This window comes from Vespa velutina, chromosome 9 (genome assembly GCF_912470025.1).
Source record: "Vespa velutina chromosome 9, iVesVel2.1, whole genome shotgun sequence".
Lineage (NCBI taxonomy): Eukaryota > Metazoa > Arthropoda > Insecta > Hymenoptera > Vespidae > Vespa > Vespa velutina.
Window position 1 is genome coordinate 8233540 of NC_062196.1, and position 10000 is coordinate 8243539.

Here is a 10000-nt window from a genome sequence, read left to right on the forward strand (position 1 = left end):
GCAAGATCGTCGAAATATCATCGTAACTTCTTCTCATTCTTATTATTATTCTTCGTCTGTCAACGTTCGAACAAATCCGGATTACGTACTTCTTTTAAATCGACGAGGTTATCCCTCGAGAGAAATTTTCACGAGAGAGTACGAAAGAGGCTCGTAAAAGTGTCCCTAACTGCGATTAATATTATAGCTTATTCTCTTTCTCGTAAAGAGAAAGAGTAAAAGCTCTCTCCCATTCCTAAGAACTCGGGAGGAGGTGTCTGGTGCTCTAGGATATATATTATTTTCTTGCTTTGTGACGAAAAGAAAGAAGATAAAGAAGAGGAGTCGCTCGTGGTAGCTGTGTATACCAGGTGATCGCAGGGAGCTCCTCGCAAAAGGTGGTGTACCTTCGTTCGAAGCGACACCCACCGACCGAGTCGACCGATCAGCTGTTCGCCGGCCGACGACGCTTCGATTTCTTCAGGTTAGTAACGAGACCGACTTCTTTTTCTTTTCTTCCTTTTTCTTTTCTCACCTTTCCCCTTGTTCTCTCTTCTTATTGCTTTCTTTTGGTTATTTATTTATTTAATTTTTTTTCTTTTTTCTTTTCTTTTTTTTTTCTTTTATTTCTTTTTTTTTACCTATACCTCGTGATCTTAATCATCGTTTAGTTTCAAGAACGAGAGAGAATGCAAAATTAAAGGGAAATTAGTACGTTCGTTTTTATAAATAATTAATGTAATGAACGAACGTATTATTGATCTTAACTCATAAGGAATCACATAAAGAGACATTTGTATATAGTACGTTTTGACTGATATAAATATTTATGTTCATTAGAGTTTATCAATGGTAACGTTTCGATGATAACGTCGATAAGATCGTTTATAACGCGAGGAATGATGCATCGTTCCCAAAAAAGAAAGAGAAACAAAGAAAATATATTTATGTCGTCATCGTAGATTTCTGCTTTTCTCGCGTTACAAGCATATCGAGCATAATAAAGGGGCGGAGGTGTTTAGAGTACGATGCGACTCGATTGAATATAATTCGTGTCTGGACGATTATCTAGGACACGACTCGATTTTATATACCAACTGAATCACTTCTCGTTCTGGAATGGAGTCTCGTCGCAGAAATATATTAAATTTGAAATCAAATCCTTCGAGAGGATATTATACTTTGTGCAAATAAATGTGAAATCTGTACACGATGTTTGCGCATGTAAAAAATATCTATATATATGTATGTATATAGATAGATAGATAGATAGATAGATAGATAGATTGTATAAATCTCTATGGGATTTCAAATGCTATATAGAAAATACTTCGTCATTTAGATTAAAAATAATAATCCGATTAGATCACTACTTTAATTTTTATATCGAATTATGATGAGTTTCTTATCGATAACATTTAATCTATTGCGCTTCTATTAATCAGATCTGAAAGGAAAGGTTTATAAAAAGTAATATTTAGTTGATATTTATTAGAAATTTACTTAATATATATGTGTATATATATATATATATATATATATATATATGACTATATACATATATATATATATATATATATATATATATATATGTATATATTTAAAAGGAAAGGAATCGAAAAAGTTGCAAACTCTTCACAATAACAGAGTCGTTGGTAACTACGAGTTACCCCGTCAGTTTTCACTTTCTTCGAGAGGCACCACGGACCGGTTCGACGTTCGATCTCGCGTGTCCTGCTTTTTTCATTCGTCTCGATGGGACTTTTGACAGAGATTCGTAATTTTTCCCAAGAAAACCATATTACCGGCTTCGCAGTAACGAGTTACTTTCGATTTCTTTTATTTTACCTCCTTTTAGACTTATAAGTCTCGAAAAAGGAAATTTCTTCACAGTACTTTACTTTTTTCTTTCTCTTTCTTTCTATCCGTCATTGTAACAAGAGATTTCATTCTGATTCGATACTATCGGTACAACCGGTATCTCTAACTCAAACTTACACTTTACTTACAGATTTGTTTTCAAGTTTGGATTTTATTCGCTGCTCGCCAGTAGAAAAATTATTATCTTCTTTTTCTCTCTCTCTTTTTTTTTTTTTTTTTTTTTTTTTTTTTGCTCATACATCGTACGAGAAATCAGGTGAAAAATCAAAAGATTAATTTGTGACTACTTACACGTCAGCCTATAAAATATATACTGGAGAAGAGATTCAAAAAAAAAAAAAAAAAAAAAAAAACACGTACACGCTCGTGCACATCGCACGTTTGTCCGGGTCATTAAACCCGACGACTCTTTTTACGACATTTTAGAATACTTGAAATTCTGGGCCATTGGGAAGAACTATTAAGCCGTTCGTCGAATTTGATTCGACGAATTTCAACAAGACCATAGTTGTTGCACGCAAGGGAAATTATACTTTCGCGTAACGCGATATCGACTTCTCGAGACTCGCAAAATGTCACGTAAGGCGAGACGGCCATGATAAAAATTCGTGAGCATGTATTTAAAAACTGGCGCACTTATGTTATATATAACATTATTATCGATTTGTTCGCACATATACACAAGCACACAATTATTGTTTTTGATTGAAGTAGTACGATTTGAATTTTATATATTTCTTTTTTTTTCTATTTTATTTCTCTCATGTTCTTTTTTTTTTCTCTTTTTCCTTTTCCTTTTTTCCTTTTATCGGTCCAAAAGACAAGTGTATTCGATTTCATAGTCGTTAATACGTGGTAAAAAGAAGCCCCGATGAGGTCGACTGTGGTCTACCGTTTGACCTACATTAGGAAGAAGGTAAATGTATAAGGGTGTTTCGTTCTGTTTTCACTCGAGGAACACTGTTGAAATTGTTAAAAAAAATTTTTCTTACCTTTTAAGCAACACCGATTCTCAATTTTTCTTGTTAATTTTTTTTCTTCTTTTTTTTTTCTCTCTTTTTTTTTTTTTTTTTTTTTTTTTTTTTTTTTTTTAAATTTACTTTATTTCTTTTCCTCCACACCCCCTCCCCTCCCTCCCTCTACCCGACACATTAGAATATTTATGTTCGTTCTCGTTATTCGCAAGAGTTCACACGATTTATCGGTTCCTAAGAAAAGCAGCATACGTCATCGTTCTCCCTCTCGAATGTAACATTAAACGTTTCACCACATTCTTATAAATAATGTAGATACTTTGCATTCATGAAAATGGATTACACGTCGCAATGAGTATCGCGGTTTACGTTCGCTTTAAGAAGTATTTATGTACGTATGTGTGTATGTATGTATGTATGTATATACCATTCAACCAATGAATGTTGGAGAAACCGATCTCCGTGACATTTCGCTTCGATGCAAATAAAATTAAAGCTTTTTAATCTAGATAGTTGGATAAATGTCGAATATCTTTCTCTATGTTTCAGTTAATTCGATTTAAAATTAAATGTAACGAGATAGACGGAACAAAAAAAAAAAAAAAAAAAAGAAAAAAAAAAGAAAAGAAAAGAAAAGGAAAAAAATGTTGTGCTAAAAGAGCAGCAGTTTGACAGCTTTTTCAAAAGACTATGTATGTACATACGTACGTACATATGTACATACCTACATAGATACATTTCACGATCCATTTGGTCGTCTTATGGAACAAGATAGAAGGGTGAAATACACTGTAAATGGAAGCGACCAACATTCTAGGCCAATTAGAGTCCGAGTCCAGGGACGTTTCTAATACAAAGTAGGATTTCAGAATAGAGTCGTGTGCTCCACGTGTCTCCTCCGATGGAACGAGAAAGAGAAATAGAGATAGAAATAGAGAGAGAGAGAGAGAGAGAGAGAGAGAGAGAGAGAGAACGCAACGTAATACTTTAATATGCTTATACGATTTTGCATTTCTGCGTGTTTTCATAGAATTTATTCATGATCGCATCGTGCACAGTGGGTCATTGTTATCGTGCTCAATGCACGAACAACGTGACCAACTTAATTACACACGCATATGCAATAGGTTTATATAGTATAATGATAAATTTAAATTGAAAGGAGAAAATAAATCATCAATCAAATGATCTTTGTCGCGTTCGCATCGACCGATTTCTTTTCTTTTTGTTTTTTTCTTTTCTTTTTTTGCTTCGATACTCTTTGAAGAGAAGAGAGGAGGGTATTAGTCGTAAATAGATTCGAGAGATAAGACCAGTCTGGCATATAACGAGTGGCACATGTCGCGTGCTCATCACGCGAACGAAATTATGGCGCACGATCGGTTCCTAGCGGCAACTGTGCCACGTTTGCAAATAGGGGAACCAAAGAACAAAGCGTTCGTTGCATCGAATTTATTCTCGGGGGTTTGTCCCTATTCTCCCTCAGTAATGTTACGTCATAAACAGGGCCCTTGTCGTAGTTCACAACATACAGGATACATGCATATAGATTGATAAATTTCTTACGTCTTCCTTGTTAACAATTTGAATGTAGATCAATTAGCTCGTATTACTCGTTAATTAATTAATTCATTAATTCATTCATTTATTTATTTTATATTACTTAATATTAAATATTTCACGATTTTATTAAGAGATCAAATTTCTGTACTTTAATTTATAAGTACGTAGATTAGAAATGGCCGAAGATAAGTCCAGGGAGAAAAATCACAAAGTTCCTTTGTCGAGAGAAAGCGAGGGAAAAAGGGCCGAAAGCTCGGCGTCCAATTTCGATGAATTCTCTAGCTTCCTGACAGATTCTCCCCTCATTTCGAGGGGCAACCCTTCGTACTTTTAGTACCCTCTAGGGAGAACCTTTGGATACGTTCATCAAACGTACCGACCGATCTCCTTCCATCTATCCGCGTCTTGCATTTTTGTCTCTTCTACTTTTAATTCTTCCATTTTATCTACTTAGTTTTCTTTTTGTTGCGCTTTCTCTTCCACCCATTACCTTCCATATATTTCTACATATTTTTTTTTGTTTCGGTTCTCCGCGTCTTTCTCTTTTCCTTAGACACGTGCACTTACACAAACGTAAATGTTTTTATTCGATCTAACCGTTATTACACATTGGATAAACCGTCGTCGATTAGGCTAATTTTAGAGGGACGCAATGGATCTCTCTCTCTCTCTCTCTCTCTCTCTCTCTTTCTCCTTCTCTCTCGAAACGCACTAGTGCACGGGATGAAAATTTAATCCTTCGTGGCCTTCGATGGCGCCGACGATCGATTGTAAAAACACGGAGAGAGTGCAAGGGGATGTTAGTGCGTCTGAGTTGCGTCGTCGTCGTCGTCGTCGTCGTCGTCGTCGTCGTAGTCGTAGTCGTAGTCGTTGTCGTCGTCCAATTGTAAGGATAAACGAGTAATAGGTACTTACACACTTTAGTTAAGGATCTGACTTTACTTTCTCATTACATTTGAAACCACTTCGATCTTTCGAGGAATATCACTTCATTTCTAAAATATTTTATAAATAGAAAGATGACAAAAAAAAAGGGATAAAGAAAGAGGGAGTGAGATAGAAAAGAGGTCTCATTCTTATTAACAAAGTAGTCGGTCAAATTTCTTGTTGGAACTGTATTTCGATGAAAAGCCAAACGCGTCCTAGTTTTCATGGACAAAGGAGTACTCTAAGATCTACTCGGAAAGTTTAATCCTATTCCATTGAAATTGTCGACGAATAGAAATAAAGAGTACAATGTGTCGTTATATAATAATTATCATTCTATGAATTAACTAATATTTTCATTTGTTTCTTTTTCTTTTTCCTTCTCTTTTTCTTCTCGTTTTCCGTTCATTGATGAAAAAGGTGGAATTAAAAGAGAGAAAGGAAAAAAGAAAAAGAGAAAGGAAAAGAGACGGGTTAAAAGAGAAAACGGGACAGGAAAATTACGTAGGTAAAGATTGAAAATGAAAAGTAGGATTGGCAAGGGATCCCTATTGTCCTTTTCCTTGTATTATTTTTTCTATTTTTTTTTTTTTTTTTTTTTTTTCTTTATCCATTTTTTTCCCTTTTTCCTTGTTCCTTTCATTTGTTCGAATGCAAGCGCGAGCAATTCGGGTCACCCGGTATATGGGACGACCTGATTCAAGTTTTTAGAACGTTTCCAGGATGTGTTTCTAGATATAGAAGAGAACGTTATAGCTTTGAAAAATCATTCTTCGAGGAACACCAGCATGGTTTTCCTGGATGGTCTGGTTAGTAGTGTAACAGGGCGCACCCTCGAATTCGTCGTTCTCGCGAATGGTAGGCGGCAATAAAATGTCGTAAGTCAGGCGAGGGTATTTTCTCTTTCTCTCTCTTTCTCTTTCACACATACGCACGCGCACACATACGCACGGAAACACACAGAGACACACATATGAAAAAAGAGTCGAGGGAAGGCCTAGGTAAAATGCCAAGGGGAGTAATGGAAGCATCGAACACAGCGAGGAAGAACGGGGTGCACCCGCGTTTCCAACGAACCTCCCCACGTGCGCAGGCGCCATATCGATTTCTATTCGCACACAGCCTTTCGTAATTTCCCTGTGTATGTCTTCATATATTTCTATGTAACATATAAACTAGTATGTATGTGTGTGTACTAACGCGAATACGTACTATATGCGATAGCTCTACGCTCCCATCATCATCCCGCATCCACGGCGATTCTACTTGTCGTTTAATGGACGATCGGCCTTCCCTACATCGAAGCCATCTTTTTGTTTTTTTACTTCTCTCTCTCTCTCTCTCTCTCTCTTTCTTCGATTACAATATCGAATGTTTTTTAATCGTTGCCCAAGTCATTTCTATGAAAGATCATAATTTACAATATTTCTTTGAAATGATCAATGTAGAATTTGTTCAATGTGAAATTTGTCAAATGGCGCATCGATTAAATGATACTCGTCATCGATAACGAGAGCGTGAGGTATTGTTACATAAAAGCAACACTCGTCCCAGGTTGATTGTTTGCAGAGTCGTACGTAACGTTAAGTCGATTAACAGATAGATCGAAGGTCTTGCGAATGTTTCGACAGAAAAAAAAAAAAAAAAGAAAAGAAGGAAAAAATTATGATCGTCGGGGAAAAAAAACGGAAGAGGCGATATGTATACATGTATTTATGTGTGTTGGTATGTATATACGTAAACGTTCGAACGTTCATCCGCATCGAGAAAGAATATTTTTAACCGGACGAGACCGATCGATCGATCCTCCGATCCACTGTTGCTTCCGTTTCTTTTCCTTTTTTTCTTTTTTTCTTTCTTCTTTTTCTCCCATATCCGCTAGATAAAATTAGCTCCCAACGTTAAATGTTTTGTTTCCTTCTACCAATCCCAACCAAACCCCACCACCATCCAATTCACCCCCTATCCCCTCGTCCCCTGACCTTCACTCTTTCATTCTGTTATCTAGTTTAATCGTCAATTTAATCTCGAATCCATGTAGTATGGTTATAAAAGATGAATATAATTCTTATCAATTCCCGATATAAAAGTAGTAGTTCGTCATTGAGAGTACAATAGACAACTCGATCGAGTTTCACAATCTCATCCGTTATTTTTTTTTTGTGTGCCTTTTTCTCTCTCTCTCTCTCTCTCTCTCTCTCTCTACATCCATTTCTTTGCTCTTCGTAGAGTCGATAAAAAGAGAAGATATAAGTTTATTCCGTTCAGGGCCACACCTGATCGTGAAACGAATGGGCGTGATTCTTTTTTTCCTGGGAAATGCCAACAATGAAATCGGATCGGGTTTGACTCGATCGGTTCGACTTCACGGGCCACCGATTCAACGGACAATGCCGAAAGTGGAGCCCAGACGAAGGGTGGTAGTGGTAGGACAGTATGGCGGTTGCGGCGCCTATCAAGGGAAGGGAAATAGGACTGTATTAAAGTGCTTGAAATTCAATGTGACGACGATTTTGCCCATCCTGTATGTCTATTCGTCTCTTTCTCTTCTTACGTCATTCTCTCTCTCTCTCTCTCTCTCTCTCTCTCTCTCTCTCTCTCTCTCTCACACACACACACTCTTTTTCACTCTAATATACCTCCTGTGTAATCTCGTGTTGTAGATAAAGAAAGAAAACAGATTGCTGATAGAGTAACGAATTTCTTATAATTATTTTTACGAAAAATATTATGAGTAGAGGGAGAGAGAATATATATATTCGATAATTTTTTATTAAATATATATATATATATATATATATATATATCGAAGAAGAAAAGTTCGAACGACGAATCGTAGTTACCTAATATATTTCAGATAGGACGAATCCGTAGATCATCATCGTATAATACTTCCAGTCGGCTATCTAATTCTGGCCACTGACCTAACTCACTGGCAGTCGACGGCGCTCGCGCGAAACTTGCAATGGTGCCCGTTAGTTACGTGGGTGGCATTTGCGCGTAACGATTTAAAGCGAATTTCCTGGAACGATCTCTCCTTGTTTACGTTCGAAAAATACACCGGGCAAAAGCAAAGCAAAGAAAAGCAAGGCAAAGCAAAGCGTGGCATGGGCTTATCGTTCATGCGAACGGCGCTCGTATCGCGCGTCAACGAGAAAGAGAAAGAGAGAGCGAGACACGGGGAGGGGGAAGGAGTGAGGAAGGAAGGAAGGGTGGAAGGGGACGGAGAAAATTACAACGAATAAACTAAATCGACTACGATCTCGTTAGAGGATAAACGATTATCTCGAATCTAAGACCACGTGAGATATAGATAAATCGTTAAGATTTTGATATCTGATAAATTGAGAAATAAAAATCGATTTTAAACGGAACGCAAACTTTAATCGTGGCAAAATAATTTTTATCAAAATCGAGAGTATTGAATTTTTATATTATTTCTGTTTTTCTTCCTCAATTCGATTTGTAATCTTCTCGTTGTAATATACGAATAAGACACAACCCACGATGTGTATATACTTCCGTGAATGCAAATTAAACGTCAAGTTGTGGGGAATTAAAGTAAGCCGAGCGAAGTAAAGATACGGAATAAACGACTAGTTGACCTTTGGAATCCGATCCGATTGGCGTTGGTGACATCGAGCCTTGGCTATCGGCAAACCGCAAGGAAAAAGAAAAAAAAACCTGGTTCGCGTTGAGGCGTTGTTGAAAAGTGTACTTACGTACATATATATATATATATATATAAGAACATTGCCTCATTTTTAAAATCCTTATATGTGGATTTATGTGGAAAAAAAGAAGAAAAGAAAAAGGAGAGAATAAATAAGAGAAGAAAAAGTATATATTTTCTTTTTTTTTTCTTTTTTTTTCTTTTTTTTCTTTTTTTTTCTTTTTTTTTTCTTTTTTTTTTTTAATCTTCTCGTCGTTTTAAGTTCGAAGAATTTTTTGAAATTGTTAAAATGTCTCGCGAGGTTCCTTTCGGTGAAATCATTTTGGTACGCACGCTTGATGACCCATCGCGAGGAAGAAGGCAAGAGATCCGAAATAACTGCGGGTCGCGTGCATCGGCTTCCTGAACCTCGGAAATTTCTCGTGTGCCTTCATCTTCGAATGTATTTCGATCGAACGAGTCATCATCGTCGTTATCGAGTACGTGGTTAATTCGTGAAATAAAATAAGATCGATGGGTATAAGATAAGTCTTTTGGTTTAATTCGATCGTGTTTGTTGACTCATTCGTTCGCCTTGAAATAATATTTCGAAGGAAATTAATTGAATTTCTCGAAAGTATCAACGAACCAATCGCTCTTCTTCTTATCCACATTCGTTCGCGTTTATATACTCTCTCTTTCTCGTTCTTTTTCTCTCTTTCCATTCTTTACTTTATGCAAAGAAAGGGAAGGAGAAGTCGATTAGATTATCTTTGCCAGCGGCGCATCGTTGCATTTAACCTAAGCAATTCCGCCAATTGACTCCGCACACCCACGATCTTTAGGAAGCGTCGGAATAAGACGTGTTCTGTTTATATTCCAACGCCTTTATCCGCATTCCGCCATTAAGATGAATTAAACTGACTGCAAAATGCATATATCCAGGTATATATATTTATATATATACATATATATATATATATATATATATATATATATGTGTATCATAGATATATGTAAACAC

General features: G+C 36.5%; 1 protein-coding gene across 1 annotated transcript in view; it reads left to right on the forward strand.

Moving 5' to 3' along the window:
• Positions 1-10000, forward strand: part of LOC124951701 — a 55550-nt gene that overhangs the window by 153 nt on the left and 45397 nt on the right. The window contains exon 1 of the mRNA XM_047500500.1: positions 1-463. This exon is cut by the window's left edge and continues 153 nt beyond it. The gene's annotated coding sequence lies outside the window, so the exon portion shown is untranslated. The remainder of the gene's footprint in view (positions 464-10000) is intronic.